This window comes from Eulemur rufifrons, chromosome 4 (assembly GCF_041146395.1).
Source record: "Eulemur rufifrons isolate Redbay chromosome 4, OSU_ERuf_1, whole genome shotgun sequence".
In the NCBI taxonomy this organism is placed as follows: Eukaryota; Metazoa; Chordata; class Mammalia; order Primates; family Lemuridae; genus Eulemur; species Eulemur rufifrons.
The window spans coordinates 5,560,051-5,577,522 of record NC_090986.1 but is presented as its reverse complement, the minus strand read 5'-3'; the positions used below and the strand labels follow the sequence as shown (position 1 = coordinate 5,577,522).

General features: G+C 39.0%; 1 protein-coding gene and 1 pseudogene across 1 annotated transcript in view; one reads left to right on the top strand and one right to left on the bottom strand.

Moving 5' to 3' along the window:
- Positions 1-17,472, bottom strand: part of LOC138382390 (zinc finger protein 43-like) — a 165,943-nt gene that overhangs the window by 136,010 nt on the left and 12,461 nt on the right. The window lies entirely within an intron of this gene.
- LOC138383038 (U2 spliceosomal RNA) lies at positions 4,431-4,608 on the top strand (annotated as a pseudogene).

Genomic DNA, 17,472 nt, shown 5'->3' with positions numbered 1-17,472 from the left:
TTCTCCTTTCCACAACTTGATTTTTTAATTTGTAAATCCTGAGTATAAGTGAAACAGCACCATATGTTGGATGCTAATTCAGAGCATATACAGCCTTCTGTGCAAACTCATCTCATACCTTCAAGATACTGCACCTAATTTGTGCTGTAAATACATCTTCAAAGGGCCATTTCAAAGTTCTATGAAACCTGCTCTTTCAGAAAAATGCAAAACATGACAAGAGCATGCATTTTTTAAGTATGGGTCCATTGCTACACTTCTTTGACTGTGAAGTGAGTTCCTTAGTCAAATGCAGTGCTGTGCGGAATAACAAGGTAGTGGATAAGGCATTCTGCAAATCAATAAACAATAGTTTTGGCAAAAATATTGCATGCAGGGAAAGCAAATCCATATGCACAGTAAGTGTCTTTCCAGTAAGGACAAAAGCTTGCCCCTTCCATTATGGAAGTTGTCCAGTGTAATCAACCTGACACCAACCAGCTGGCTGATCATCCTGTGGAATGGTACCATACTGGGGCTCAGTGTTGGTATCTGCTGTTGGCATATTGGGCACTCAGTGGAGGCCATAGCTAGGTCAGCCCTGGTGAATGGAAGTCCACATTACTGAGTCCTTGCATAACCCCCATTCCCTGCCAGGAGGGCCACTTTGATCATGGGCCAAATGGGTGATGACAAGTGTGACTGGGGAAAGAGGCTGACTGGTATCCAAAAAATAGTTCATCCTGTCTACCTGGTTATTTAAACCCTTCTGTGCTGAGATCACACTTGGGTTGGCCTTGACATAGGACACAGATATCTTCATGGTTTTGGCTTTTCCAGAAGTATGTCTATGCACATGCCTCTTCCCCAAATTCCCTTTCATCAATTTCCCAAGCATTTTCTTTTCAAGTTGCTGACACTTCAGCCAAACCGTGGGCCACAGCCAATGAACTGGTATACAGTAGCATGTCTGGCCATTTCTCTTTCCAACAGAAGTTCACCATGATGTGTACCACCCAAAATTCCACCCACTGGGAAGATTTTCCTTCACCTCTGTCCATCAGGAATGTCTTAGAGACGGGCTGTAGTGCTGTAGCTGTCCAGTTTTTGGTGGTGCCTGCATGTTGTGCTGAACCATCTGTCAACCAGGCCCCAGTCTTTTCTTCCCCTGCCAACTGATAGTAGGGTACTCCCCATCAGGTGCTGGCTTGGAGACAGAAGGCAGTGCAGGAGGGGAAGAAACCATTGGCATTTGGGCCACTTCCTCGTATAACTTAGCTGTGTTTCAGGATCTGCTTTTTCCCAATCACATACAAACCACTTCCATTTGACAACAGAGTGTTGCTATACACACTCAACTTTATGGCTTGGTCGGTCAGATAATACTCAGCTTATCATGGGCAGCTCGGGTCACACAGTAACTTGTGGCCCATGTCCATCATGCAGGTTCTACGAAGGCCAAGCAGTAGGCTAAGGGCTGTCTCTCAAAAGGAGAGTAGTTATCTGCAGGTGATGGCATGGCCTTGTTCCAAAATTCTAAAGGCTCACATATGATCCACTTATTGGGGCCTAATAAAGGCTCCAAAAAATTCCTAACTGCCATTGATACCTCAGGAACCACTGAACCTTGATAACCTGGTCTGAGTGGCAGAGCAGCTTGCACAGCATCCCGGGCCTGCTGTAGAGTTGTCTCCTGGACCCCCTGGAAACTAGCAGCCTTTCAGGTCATTTGGCAAGTGGGATGCAGTGATGCACCCAGGTAGGGAATATGTTGCCTCCATAATCTAAAGAAGCCACTACGTACTCTGTCTTTTTCTTTGTTGTGGAAGGAGCAAGATGCAGAAACTTACCATTTACCCGAGAAGAGGTATCTCAACATGCCCTAGCCACTGGGTCCCTCACAATTTTCCTGAGGTAGAAGGTCACTAAATTTTAGTCAGATTTATTTCCCATTATCTGACAAGCAAAAGGCAGTTTTGTTCCTGGGGGGAAATTCCAATACAGAGGAAGGAGAAACGTAGACACATAACATTAAGACAGTCCCAGGAAAAGTTGGGATGGGCCAGCATCTGCAGTTCCTGAGGCCAGAGAACAAATGTACACCCTATATATATGCATTTATTTGTGTATTAACGCTTCATTTTTGTTATAGTGTATCATATTTGATGGCTTTGGATTGTCCTGGTTGATTTACTCCCCCAGGGGTCATATAGCCCCTTTGGTGCAGGTGAAGGAATGCAAGAAGGGGGTGGGTGCGGCCATAGGTGGGGAAAGGAGGATCGCCAGAAAAGGATCACCATCCCCCCTGGAGGGCAGTCAGGTGAGAGGTGCCCAACCAGCCAGTGCAGGTGCCCCAATCAGTATAAAGTTACCCAGTAAGAGGTCACGTGTGATGCTAAGTCAGGAATTGGCAGCATCCCTGGAACAGTCCAGTGAGAACCGAACTCTGTCATCAGCAGAGAGGGCACAGCTGTCCCAGTGTTGGCTGAAAATGAAGGGAAATAAAGAGAGTGAGGATCAGCTATGGCTCTGGAGGAAACTCACCAAGGTGAGGAAAGAGACAATAACAGGAAGTAACTGGGGCTTGACTGTAAACGTGGACTAGTGGCGGAATGTTGGCAAAGGCATTACCCACAAGCTGAAAGGTTGGCTGCTCGGTGGGTGGCTGAAACAACCCTGTGATGAACATTTTCATTGACTTTGGTGCTGAGAAGTTGGTGAGTAGGTCTGGAGAAGCCACAGTTGAATATGGAACATGAGGCCACCTAGGGCAGCAAGAGCCACCAGATGTACTGAGGCTGAGAAATAAGTAGTCACATGGGGATGTAAAAGGAGTTGAACAGACTTGGACTTAGCAGTAGTAGGCTTGGAGTTGCTTGATTATGAGCAATGGCAGGCCGGAATGGGACAGGATCTAAAGGACTCAGAAACAAGTAGAAAGGTCTGAAGACACTGGGTGTGCAGGAGGTGATGTCGTAGGTGCAAATCTTGATATTGGAGATAGCCCAATCAAACCTAAGTTTTGAGTCCAATCTGTACCAAATGACTGTCAAGCACAACTGAGGTGTCAAGTGTTTCCAAGTGGTACAGGTTGTAGAAATAGTGATGGAGGTGGCCTAAGAGACAGTTAAACTAATTGTGGCCTGAGGCTGCCTTCCTACCTTAAGTCTTTAAGAAAGAAACTGCAACCTAACTAATATGTAAAGAAACCGGAAACCTAATTTAGGAGTATGTTTTGTGTAGAAAATATCTGAGTCTTGGGCACTAACAGCAACCGACCTTCAGGCACCCACAGCCTGCCAGTTGTTCAGACCTGCCCCCAAAAGGCCAAGGCCAAGCTGTAATCAGTGAAGCTGTCTCTGTATCTCATTTGTGTTTGCTGTCTCTGAATGCTCTCTGCCCACATTGTGGAGCAAATCTTTGACCTCTTCTGGTCTCAAAGGCTGCCTGACTTGTAAATTATTCATTGCTCAATTAAACTTTGTTAAATTTAATTTTTCTAAAGTTTAAGACTGGTGAGAAAATGCACCTGTAAAGGTCTTGCTAGGTCAAGATGTCGTCAGGGTTGGTGGGACAGTCTATGTGACCATACGAGTGAAAGACAGAAATAGTAACAATGAGAGCATCTTTCAGCCGGTGGAAAAATTGGTGTGTAGTCTGGAAGGGCATGAAGCAGTCACCAGGGCCAGAAGTCACACATGCTGTTGTGCATGAGACAGCTCCGTACAGATTGGAAAGACGTAAGCTGGGTCAGGGACTGGCTGAGTGTTGCAAAAGTTCTAGCCTGTAAAGTTGTCATAGCAGTAGAAGAGTCTCCAGAAAAGCTAAGAATAAAGGTGAGGAGGTGTCCGTGGAAGCTGATCCAGCCTGGAAGCTTTGCCATGTGGTGGAAGAAAGCAGACTCTCATAATCAGGGAAGCTCTGTGGCACAGAAAAGCTACCTGTGGTCAAACAGGTAATGATATTAGCCAGCTGCATTGTCAGATGACAGAGTTCACAGGGCAGGAAAAAAGTAGCAGTAAAGTCTCAGTTTCTCTTAATCACAAGGAAAGACATGGGTACCAGGGGGGAGGTGTCATGAAGTCAATGTTACAATAGGTGTCCTTCTCTGCTATTAATTGTTGGAATTCTGTTAGTAAAGCAGTTGAGGCAATGCAGTGTCAAAAATCAGAGTAAAAATGGTCAAATCCAGGAGTCCCTCTTGTAGACACCACAATAAAGAAAAGTCAGTTCAATAGAAAAGGGACCCTGCATCAGCCCAGTCCAGACAGGGCATGAGTAGCTGCATCCACAGGGCTCTGACGGGGTCCAGTGGCAGCCTCTGCATGAGGAATGTGGTGGCACCATTCAAGAGTTTCTCATTGGGACCATAAGTGGGAGCACAGCTGAGAAGCTTGCTGACAGAGCAGTAGGAGCAAATATCAGGGCCTTTCTTCCAAGACTGGAGATGCATCGCTTCTCGGCCTTTTGGCTAAGATCAAGTGTCATATCTGTTCTTATCAATTTCATATCTGATATGTCCTCTATCCAAGACTGGAGATGCTAATCATGTTGGCATTTTAGCAGGATGAGCAGAGTCCTGTCCTCATTAATCAGTCGTTGCTGTATTATTGGGAGGAATTACCACAGGGGTACTTGGCACAACAGGGACAGTTTGGGTCTGGGGTTTGCGGCAGACAAGATGGAATCAGTAACCAAGCCTCACAGTGGAGGCTAAAGTAATTTTCATGCTCTCCTCAAAATTTAAATATTTTTGATGATGAATTCAAGTATAATTATAATAGGCATGTTTTCCAAGTTGAAGACTAAATGTCAAAAAGAATGTTCCAGAATTCTTTGATATGAAATATCTAAGTGGAAGTCACTAGATCTCAAATGCATTCATGTAAACTAACTCTTCTGGCCTAATTAGAAATAATGTCTGGTTGTAATCCTATATATTACCTATCATATTGCTGGTGGAATCACCCTCAGTATTAGATATTTTCATGCAGTTTTGCTGTGTCTAATAATAGCTATGATCATATCGGAGAAAAGACTCTTTATAGCTCAAAAAAAAATTTTTTTAACAGAACATAGGAAACAAGCAAAGTGGATACATAGAATTATGTACCTGCTAATGGGAAGGTAATTTCAAATATAGACATGGAAAATGAGAGTCAACCTCTTCTTTTCCTGCATGGAAACAATGCACAGTATTTTATTTGTAACTTAGGTAACAGAACTAAGATTTTATGTACCATTTACAATATCTTACAATACAGGATTTCATTGCTCTTCACCAATCTCTGAATTTCTATATATAGGCTTCTATGATATAAGTGGGATAAACACACTGAAACTGCTCTAGGGCTTTCCATTCTTAACCAAACCCTATTATATACTGATGGGGCCATGGCCTTTATTCTAAAAATGAATTAAAATCAAAATCAAAATAAAAAAATACCTAACTCTATTTAAATAATGAGAAATGTTTTCTTCTCCTGAGATACATTTCGTTTCACTCTACAATGAGTGATTTTTTAAGTTTCTCCTCTATCCAACCAAGCCAAAGTAAAATCCAAAATAATCAATAAATTACAAAATTTAGAAATTAACTTTGATTTTTCTCTAAGTTTTTAAAATTTCTAGTTCTTAAAAATGCTAAAATGTTCATGGTATAGTTTGCTAGGATTTAAATATGTGCTCCAAATTTGTGTTGGAGAATTAATACCCAATGCAGTAGTATTGAAATGTGGGAACTTTAAGAGGTGATCGGGTCATGAGGGCTCTGCCCTCCTGAATTCATTAATACTGTTACCAGAGGAGCAGTTTAGCTATCACAGGATGGGGTTCCTGATAAAAGAATCAGTTCTTCTGTCTCCCACTTCCTCCCCTCCTTGCCATCCCCCTCCACCATGGGATTATGCAGCATGAAGAGCCTCATCAGATGTGGTCCCTGAGTCTTGGAATTCTTGCCCTCCAGAAGCATGAGACAAATAAATTTCTTGTCTTTATAAATTACCCAGTCTCCAGTTTCCTTTTATAGCAGCAAAAAATGGACCAAGACACAGTCCACATTTATAGTACATGCTAAGTAGGAAAACATCTGAAAGGATAATGGAAAATTACTACAAAGTATTCCTAATGCATAGGGATTACCAACGTTTTCTACATTATTTTTTAAATGAAGTCAAAGTTTATGGTTTAAATTATTGTGATGTTCAATAACAGAATGCAATTAAGATTGTTAATCAGCTGACATTAAGATAGGGACATTACCCTGGGTTACCCAGATGGGCTCAATGTAATGATAAGAATCTGTAAATGTGTAATCAGGAGACAAGAGACTCAGTCTCAAAGGGATATAACATAAGAACAACCACTGCTGGCTTTGCAGGTAGTAGGCAGACAGGAGCCAAGAATTGCAGGTAACTTCAAGAAGTTTGGGACAAACCCAAAACCAAGAAACCCAAGAAAATGGATTCTCATCTAGAGCCTCCAGAAAGGAATTCAATCTTGCTGACCTCTTCCTTTTCCTCCTCCTTCTCTTAAGACAAATTTTGGTCTTTGACACTGAGGAATACAATATGATAAATATATGTTGTTTTAAGGCTCTAGGTTTCTACTAATTGTCCAACTCAGAATATCATCACATTTCATGAGCTTTTTTAAAACATCATCTTAATAAAATCTTTTCTCCTTTCAGTCAGAATAAATGAAATTTCATCAAACTGTTGAAAAACTCCATTATATCTCCAAAGAAAAAGTTTTAGGCAATAAGTAAGAATGTTAAAAACCCAGAAAAGATGTAATGGACACAAGATATTTTTTAATTGTTAGACTTGGTGATTCTTTTTCCTTTAACATAAATTTAATTCAGGTCATTTGTGCAAGCACCATAGAGTAATTTTTGTATGCTGAATGAATTTTTAATCAGAGAAAGCAGAATATTAATAAATGCTTCCAAGTAGTGAGGCTCAGGTGTTGTAGGAGCATAGCTAATGGACAGCTACTCAGGCTTGCTTGTGCTTGAGATGGTGTTAGGTGTATAAAAACTACATAACATAAAACATAATACAGAGAGACTGATTATTTAAAAATTTGTGTGAGCTAGTTAGGGTTACTCAAGGATCGTTGGGTTGAATAAAAATGATAGGAGTGGTAATAATTTTGTGTATAAAAAATAATAGATGATGTGAGTTCTATTGTGTTTTTCAGAAACAAAGTGTGTTTCTTTTTTGCTGTTAACATGAGAAAACTTTCCACTTATGTTACCATTAGAAAATGTCTTTGTTTTCCAAGCAGGCTTCTCAGCAAATACTTTCCTCCTTCTTTGTGTGTCTCCACACTTCATCTTGAATGTAGGCCTAAGCCCACTGATGTGACCAGCAGTGACTTGGCCCTTGTCTACATACAGCGATCTTCCTCACTGAAGTTTTTTTTTTTTTTTTTTTTTTTTTTTTTGAGACAGAGTCTCACTCTGTTGCCCAGGCTAGAGTGAGTGCCGTGGCGTCAGCCTAGCTCACAGCAACCTCAAACTCCTGGGCTTAAGCGATCCTCCTGTCTCAGCCTCCCGAGTAGCTGGGACTACAGGCATGCGCCACCATGCCCGGCTAATTTTTTCTATATATATTTTTAGCTGTCCATATAATTTCTTTCTATTTTTGGTAGAGGTGGGGTCTCGCTCTTGCTCAGGCTGGTCTCGAACTCCTGAGCTCAAACGATCCGCCCACCTCGGCCTCCCAGAGTGCTAGGATTACAGGCGTGAGCCACCGCGCCCGGCCCTCACTGAAGTTTTTACAGCATTTTCAGAACTGGCTGACTCATTGAATTTTCAAAATGACTTCAAATGTAAGGCATTTTTTTACCTGATCGGGCGTGATTAGAAATTTCTCCATCTGCACCACCTGCCTCCTGAGCTTGCTCCAGGTCATCACCATCTACCCTAGCACCTTCTGGTTTGCCAGGTTCAAAAAGAAATTCAAGTGTTACAGCTCCTATTTCTTTTTCTTCCTCAGGTTTCTCTGTGTGTCTTTCAGTAATAACCTGATCTTCTACACTGTGAGATCTTCCAACTGGGCCCAGATCAATCTAATGATTCTCACTAAATACTGCTCCCTTTCTCCCAGGAGTTATATGAACAGGAGTCTGTTTTCGATGCTGGTAGTAAAAAGAGATATTTTCTTTTTTGTAGGAAATATGCTTCTCCAGTGCATTCATGGTGATTCTCTTGTCCAGGCATGAGAGGCGACCCCACACCTTCACAGCAACAGCCTCACTCCAGGAGTCTCACCAAAGAAAGGGCCACCCAGACCATCCTGCTGCTCATTGTGGTTTTGATTTACATTTCCTTGATGATTAGAAATGTTGAGCATTTTTTCATATGATTCTTGGCCATTAGTCTATCTTCTTTTGAAAAGTATCTGTTCATGTTCTTTGGCCACTTTTTAATGGGGTTGTTTGATTTTTTTCTTGCTGATTTTCCTGTGTTCTATTTAGATTCTAGTTATCAGCCTTTTATTAGAGGTATAGCATGCAAATATTTTCTCCCATTCTGTACGTTATCTATTTGCTCTAGTGATAGTTTCTTTGGCTGTGCAGAAGCTTTTAAATTTGATCAATCCCGTTTATTTATTTTTATTGATGCCATGATTGCTTTTGGGGTCTTCTTCATAAATTCTTTATCAATGTCTATAAGAGTTTTTTTCAATGCTTCCTTCTAGAATTCCTTTGGTTTAATTCCTTAGGTTTAAGTGTGTTATCCATCATGAATTGATTTTTCTGAGAGGTGAGAGGTGTGGCTACTGTTTCAGTCTTCTACATGTGGCTATCCAATATTCCCAGCACCATGTACTGAATAAGGATTCTTTTCCCCAGTGTATGTTTTTCTCTGCTTTGTCAAAGATCAGAAGGCCATATGAGGATGGTTTTATATCTGGGATCTCGGTCCTGTTCCATTGGTCTCTCTCTGTTCTTGAGCTAGTATCATGGTGTTTTCATTACTATAGCCTTGTAGTATAGCTTGAAGTCTGATAAATTGATGCCTCGCAATTTGTTCTTTTTGCATAAGGTTGCTTTACCTATATGGGGTCTTCTCCGGGGGTCATACAAACTGTAGAATTATTTTTTCTAGATCTGCAAAAAATGATGTTGGTATTTTATTAGTGATCACATTGAATCTGTAGATTAATTTGGGTAGTACAGACATTTAAACAATGTTGATTCTGCCAACCCATGAGCATGGTATGGTTTTCCTCCTGTTTACGTCCTTTGCTATTTCTTTCCTTAGCATTTTATAGTTCTTCCTGTAGAGGTCTTTCACCTAGTTAGTTAAATATGTTCCTAGGTATTTAATTTTCTTTGTTGCTATTGTGAAAGGTACTAAGTCTTTGATTTGGTTCTCAGTTTGTCTGTTGGTGTATATGAATGCTACTGATGTGCAGATGTTGATTTTGCAACCTGAGATTTTGCTGAACTTAGTTATCTATTCCAGTTGTCTCTTGGCAGAATCTTTGGGGTTTTCTAGACATTAGCTCACAACATCTGTGAAGAGCAATACTTTGACCTCTTCTACCCGTTTGGATGCCCTCGATTTCCTTCTATTTTCTGAATGCTCTGGTGAGGAATTCCAGCACTCTGTTAAGAGAAATGGTGATAGAGGGCAACCTTGTCTCGTTCCAGTTCTAAGGAGGAATGCTTTCAATTTTCCCCCGTTTATTATTATGTTGGCTGTGGGTTTGTCATATATGGCTTTTACCATTTTGATGTAAGTCCTGTCTATGCCTATTTTGTTAAGTGTTCTTAAAAGGGTGCTTAATTTTATCAAATGCTTTTTCTGTATCTATTGAGAAGATAGTATGGTGTTTTTTTACTTCTGTTTATATATGAATTAGATTTATAGATATACATATATTAAACCATCCCTGCATCTCTGGAACTAAGCCCTCTTGGGCATGATGGATTTTGTTTTTATAGGGAGCTGAATTTGATTTGATAGGATTTTATCAAGAATTCTCACACCGTTTGGGGAATGGTAATGCTTGAAGGTGCTGACTTGGGAAGGGGGGGTGGGGAAGGGAGGGATATATACCTACATGATGGGTGCAATGCGCACAACCTGGGGAACAGACACACCTGGAGCTCTGACTTGGGGGGAAAGGCGGTACAGGAGCAACGTATGTAACCTGCAATTCTGTATCCCCCATAACAAGATGAAATAAAAAAAATAAATAAATAAAAAAAAAAAAAGAATTCTTGCATCTATATTCCTAAGGGATATTGACCTGTAGTTTTCTTTTTTTGTTGAGTCCTTTCATGGTTTTGCTCTCAGGGTGACATTGGCTTCATGAAATGTGTTGGGGAAGATTTCTTCCTTCTCAATATTGCAGAATAATTTCTGTAGTATAGGCAATAGTTCTTTTTAGTAGGTCTGGTAGAATTCAGCTGTGAAACCCTGTGGTCCAGGACACGTTTTTTTAGGAAGGTTTTTTCAGGAAGGTTTTTCCATTGCTGCTTTAATTTCAGCTCTTGATATTGGTGTGTTCAGGAACTCTATTTTTTCCTGATTGAGCCTAGGGAGATTGTGTGTTTCTAAGAATTTGTCCATTTTCTCCACATTTTCAAGTTTATGTGCAAAGAGATTTTTATAATATTCAGAAATGATATTTTGTATTGCTGTGATATCACTTGTAATTTCTTCTTTTTTATTTCTGATTGAGTTTATTAGAGTCCTTTCTTTTCCGCTTGTGGTTAATCTAGTGAGAGGTGTGTCAATTTTGTTTATCTTTTCAAAGAACCAACTTTTTGTTTCATTAATCTTTCCTATAGTTCTTTTGTTATGGACTTCATTTAGTTCTGTTCTGGTCTAGGTTATCGCTTTTCTTCTGCTGGGTTTGGGATTGGTTTGCACTTCTTTATGCAGTTCTTTGAGTCAATTCATTTGGTTGTTGGTTTGTGATCTTTCAATCTTTTGGATGTAGGTATTTAAGGCTATGAAGTCCTCTCAGGACTGCTTCAGCTGTGTCCCAGAGATTTTGATAACTTCTGTCCTCCTCATCATTTAGTTGAAAGAATCTTTTGATTTCTGTCTTAGTCTCCTCCTTTACCCAATAATCATTTAGCAGTAGGTTGTTTATTTTCCATAACTTTCTGTAGAGATGAGTGTTTCTGTTGGAGGTGATTTCTAATTTTATTCCACTGTTGTCTTAGAAGATGAATAGTATAATTTCTATTTTTTAAAATTTTTTGAGACATGTTTTGTGGTCTAGGATGTGGTCAGCCTTAGAGAGTGTCCCATGAGGTGATGAGAAGAATGTAAACTCAGTGGTTTTTGCGTAGAAAGTTCTGTAAATGTTTGTTAGTCCCATTTGTTCTAGAGATCTGCTTAACTAGAATGTTTCTTTGTCTATTTTCTGTTTGGAAGATCTCTCCTATTCCATCAGTGGGGTATTAAAGTTTCCAGATATTACGATCCTGTTGTTTATTATTTTGTTTAGATCAAGTAGGTTTTGCTTTATGAAGCTGGGCACACCTTTGTTTGGTACATAAATATTTAACTGTTACATCTTCATGTTGAATTTTTCCCTTTACCATTACATAATGACCATCTTTGTCTTTCATTTCTTTTGTTGATTTGAAGACTACATTATCTGATATGGAAACTGCTATACCAGCTTTCTTTTGATTTCCATTTGCATGGGATATTCTTTTGCATTCCATCACCTTGAGCCTGAATGAGTCCTTGTAGGTAGATGTGTTTCCTGAAGACAGCAGATATTTGGCTTCTGTATATTTATACATTCAGCCAGTCTATATCTCTTCAGTGGGCAGTTCAAGCCGATCACATCTATTGAAAGAATTGATAAGTGGGGTTGATTTCTGTTCATTCTGTTGAATAGAACTTTGTTGCTTTCTTTTATGCCTTGAGCCACTGGTGTCCGACCTTTGACCTTTAGCTTTTAGATGATTTTGCTCTGGTGTCTATTGTTCTAATCCATGTGTAACACAGTTCTGAATAGTTCCTGCAGGGCCAGTGTTGTTTTGACAAATTCCCTCATGTGTTTGCTTGAATGAGAAACTATTTATTTCCCCCTCATATATGAAATTTAGTTTTGCAGCATACAAAATTCAAGGCTGGGCATTATTCTGTTTGAGAAGACTGAGAATGGGGCCCCAGTCCTTTCTAGCTTGTAAAGTCTGAGTTGAGAAATGTGCAGTTACACTGATGGGTTTTGCTTTGTAAGTCACTAGCTGCTCTCACCTTATGGCTCATAGAAGGGCTTCTTTCATGTTTATTTTGTCCAGTCTGATGAGTACGTGTTGTGATGTTTTCGTCTTTGTGATGAATCTCCCAGGAGTCCTTTGAGTTTTTTGTACCTGGATATCTAGATTTCTGGCAAGGACAAGGCAATTTCCTTCAATTATTCCCTCGAATAGATTATCCAACTCATGTGTATTTTCTTCTTCACCCTCACGAATAGATATGATTCTTATGTTAGGTCTCTTTACATAGTCATGTATTTCTTGTAGGCTTTGCTCTTTTCTCTTATTTCTCTGTTCGATCTCTGTGACTGACTGGTTGAATTGAAAGATGTTGTCTTCAAGCTCTGAGATTCTTTCTTATGCTTGATCTAACTTATTCTTAAGGCTTTCCACTGTGTTTTGTAATTCCTTAAATGCGTTTTTCACTTCCAGAAGTTCTGTTTGATTTTTAATATTTCATTAGTGAATTTTTAATTCATTTCCTGCATTTTTTTTTTTTTTTGTGGTTTGTTTTGGGTTCCCACTTTCTCATGCATTTCATTGAGCTACTTACAATCCATGTCCAAAGTTCTTCATCTGTCATTTCAATGTTCTGATTTTGGTTTGGTATTCATTGCTAGAGAACTGATGTTCCCATTTGATTTTTCATACTTCCAGAGTTCCAGAATGTGTTTCCTGAAGTTTTATTCAACTTCTACTGCACTTTGCACAGTGTGATGTACATGATTTAACATAATAAATGCTCCCTGGGAAAATGCATGAATATCTGGAATGTCCAAGTTTGACTGTCTCAGAGTTAGGATCTTTTTTCACCAACCCAGCCAGAGTTAAAATGCTTGTAGCTGTCACCTAAGCTGGCAGAGGGTTTCCAATATATATGAGATAAGTGTCTTCTTAGAGAATTTCTCCTCGACAGAGATCCCTGTTCAGAATGCTAATAAATGCTTCCTGTGCCAACTTGCACCTCCTGATATTATCAATGATCTCCATTATGAGGTGGTCAGAAGAAGAAAAGGGGCTTTGAGACGCCCTCATTTATTCACCCTGCACCAGGTGCACTGGTGGCCCACCATATGGTACTGAAAATGACCAAGGGGTCCCTGATCCCCTTCCAGGAGCCCAGAGTCTGAGGACAGCTGGATTAAAGCAAGGACATGTGAAACAAAAAAGCAAGTGCTGTACTGAATATCATGTAGGACGTTGGGAAGGAGGGCTGGGGAGTAACTGCATGCAGGGACCCAAATGCCTCACTAAGGTGACACTTATGCTGTAACCAGAATGACAACAGGAAGCCAGCCCTACACAAGTCTGGGAACAGTGTGTTAAGGAGAAGCCACCCCTGGTACACAGACTTACAGATAGAAGTAACTTTGGGAGAGGAGATTAGAAAGGGGCCAGTGGGGCTGGAAGGGGCCTGGGGAAGAGATGAGCAGAGGGAGGGAGGATCCTGGGGCGTGAGACATGAGGGGAGTGACCTGCTTCTCTCTGACAACACTGCCCCAAGACATAGTACTTTAAACAACTATTTAATATCTCATAATTTGTGTGGACAAGAATGTGGGCACAGTATAGGTGGGAGTGTCTCTCATGAGGCTGGGCTGTGGTCTCAGCTGAAGCTGGATTGGGGGAGGATCAGTTTCCAAGCTCACTCATGTGGGTATTGGCAGGATTCAGAGGAGACACAGATCCTGGGCTCCCCCCGTCTGCTGGCCTGGACACTTCCTCGTTCTCTGCCATGTGGGGCTTACCACAGGACAGCTCCTTGCATCAGAGCTTGCCTCCTCAGTTTGAAGAATACAATAGAGAAAGAGAAAGACAGGGACAGACAGAGAGATATTGAGGAAGGGAACAAAGGACAGAGTGAGTGGGAGGTAAATGAAAACTTTTTGGTAATAAAATCTTAGAAGTTACAATAGACTAACTGCCTCCCATAGCTTGTATGTTGAAATTTTAACCACCAACATAATGTATCCAGCCTGCCTTGGGTGTTAACATCTTTTTGATTTTCACGACAAAGATGAAATATCTCTATCCTGAGAGCTAAAGAACATTAAGTAAGAAACAGAAGAAAACACAAACAAATGGAAACATATCCCTAGTCATGGATTAGCAGAAGTAATGTTGTCAAAATATTTATATTACACAAAATGATACAGATTCAATGCAATCCCAATCAAAATACCAATGACATACTTCAAAGAAATAAAAATGCAAAAAATGTATATGATTCCAATAGATATCTTGAATATTATAAGCAATGGAGTGGGGGGAAAAGGCCAGAGACATCACAGTACTTGGTTTTGAAATACACTACAAACCGATAGTAACCCAAAGAGTATGGTACTGGCATAAAATCAGACACATAGGATAATGGAGCAGAATAGGGAACTCAGAGATAAATTTATGCATTTACAGTTAACTGATTTTAGACAAAGGTGACAAGAAAACACAATGGAGAAGGAACAGTCTCTTCAATGAATTTTGTTGGGAAGCCTTGATATCCAGACACATAAATGAAATGAGTCTCTCACATCATACCATATACAAAAACTAACTCAAAATTCATTAAAGATTTAAATGTAAGACCTCAAGCTCTGAAACTACTAAACAAAATTTAGCATGACAGCTTTATGACATTGATCTAGATAATGATTTTTTGGATTTAACCTCAAAATTCCAGGTACCAAGTAAAAACAGGCAAATGAGATTACTAACAAAAACATGTCTACACAACACCAGGTAGAAACAACAGAATGATTACACAACTTATAAATGGGAAAAAAATATCTGTAAATTATATATGTGACAAGGGGTTAATATTAAAAATATATGAGGAACTCAACTATACAACAAAAATTGAGTAATTATTTCAACATAGGCAATAGACCTAAATAGACATTACTCAAAATAAGACATACAAATGGCCAACAGATGTAAGAAAAATTGTTCACCATCAGTAATCATCAGGGAAAGGCAAATCTAAGCCACCATATCAACCAGTCAATCTTGTTAGAATGACTACCATTAAAATAGAAAAGATAGTAAGTATTGATAAAGATGTGGAGAAAAGGAAACACTTGAAAGCTGTTGGTGTGATTGTAAATCAATGCTACCTGATGGAAAAAAGTTGGGAGAATTCTCAAAAGTTAAAAAAAACCTAAACTACCATGTGATACAGCAATTGCATAATTAAGTATACATCCAAAAATATAAGATTAGTATTCTGAAGGAAGAGCTGTACTCTTACATTAATTGCAGTCTGATTTATAATAGCCAAGATATGGAATTGACCTAAGTGTTCATAATGAAATACATGGATAAAGAAAATGTGTATGTGTGTAATATTTATACATATATAATGAGATATTACACATAAAAATCCTGTAATTTTCCATCAAATGGATGAACCTGGAGAACATGTTAATGGAAATAAGCCAGGCATAGAAATACAAGTATCTGATGATCTCATTCAAATGTGTAATCTAAACAAGTTGATCTCATTAAACTAGAGAGTAGAATGGCATTACCAGAAGCTGGAGTTTTTAGGAAGGATGGGAGCTTGGAGAGATAACTGTCAAAAGATACATAATTACAGTTAGGAGGAATAAGTTCAAGACACCTACTGTGCAGCATGGTGACTATAGTTAATGATTACATAATGCATATTTAAAAAATGCTAAAACACTAGATGTTAAATGTTCTCACCACAAAAATAACTATGTGAGGCATAATGCTAGTTAATTGGCTAGAATTAAGCATTTAATAATGTATATATACTTGAAAACATCATGTTTTACATAAGAAATACATAAATAGTACCTGCCAATTTAAAAATAAATGTTGAAAAATTGTGGAATGCTGGCAATATTCTAAAGATTGCGTCTGTGCCTTTGTCATAAGCTTGGCTAAACTCCATCAAAAAATGTAGTTTTCATGATCTTCTTATTCCATTTCTTGGTCATAAGTATAGAAACTCTAATATTTACCAGTATGTTCAGAACCTAGTACCAAAAAATGGCAGTGGCCAATGCATTTAAACGTATGGTTCATGGCGTTCTTTGTGCTGATGGTGATGTATGGAAGACAACTAAGACAGAGGTGGTGGTAATGGTTCCATCTCTGTCCACACTGTGAACATGAAAAACAAGTTTGCATCCAAAAATCACTGAGAAGATGTTTTAATCCAAAACCTGCTGTGATCTCAGATTTTTCTAGAGAGAATGACGCAATAGTTGGCTATGGTTGGGTGACTAAAAATGAAAACAGTGCACTGTGAGTTGTACCTATTAAAATAAAGTAAGATATAAGAGTGAAATTTTGTCAAGATTGTAGTATCAATCTGAAAAAAAGATTATTCCAAATTTTAAATCCATACAGGTCATTTTATTACTGTCCAACACTTAGCATACACACTCAAAAATAAAAGATTCTCCCTATAAACATAAGTTTTGCTAAGGTATTTCATAAAATAATTAATTTCAAAATTCAAAACTGACCATGATCTTTCATTCAGAATTTATTTCTAAGAAATGCTTTCTCTAAGGATATTTAGGAACTGTTATTTTTCCTTACATAGCATTCACAATATATAGCTCACTCTTATTAATGCTTTACCTAATACAAGTAATTTTATATTTACCACATTTTGTGTTAGGATCTAGTAACTTCTTCCTTTTACAAACAAAGACAAACAATGCTAACTGCTTGACTTAACCCTCTTGTCCATGGCCTCTGAATCCTCCTTACCTCACTTAAGGGATCAGAATGTTGCATTTATAACCTATAAATTGTCTCAAACTCTCCATATAAAAAAAATTGACCACATGAAAAAAAATCCTAAGGTCTCATAAGAACTTATAAAGTACTGTGTGAAATGACCTGGGGTGGGGAGAACGGTGAGAAAGCTGTAGCCATAGAACAGGCAAAGAAGAAGGACTGAGGTGCATGTGTAGCTGGGGGTGAACATAAACACACAGCAACAAACTGGACACAATTAGGAAATGAAAAGAAGTAGAATTCCCCTTTCTAAATTCAGACAGTAAATTTTGCAGCCTCTAAACAAGTAATTTCTCTGCACATGCAGAATCAATGTCATTTCTTCACCTGGCTGTTTTCAGTCTCTTACTTGGAGCCAAAAATCCCTTTAACAGAAATACTCACTGCTAATTATGTAACATCTATTATACACCTAGTGCTGTCATGTTTTTTCTTTCCAGTAAATGTCAAAACAACCTGATGACTTATGAAGCA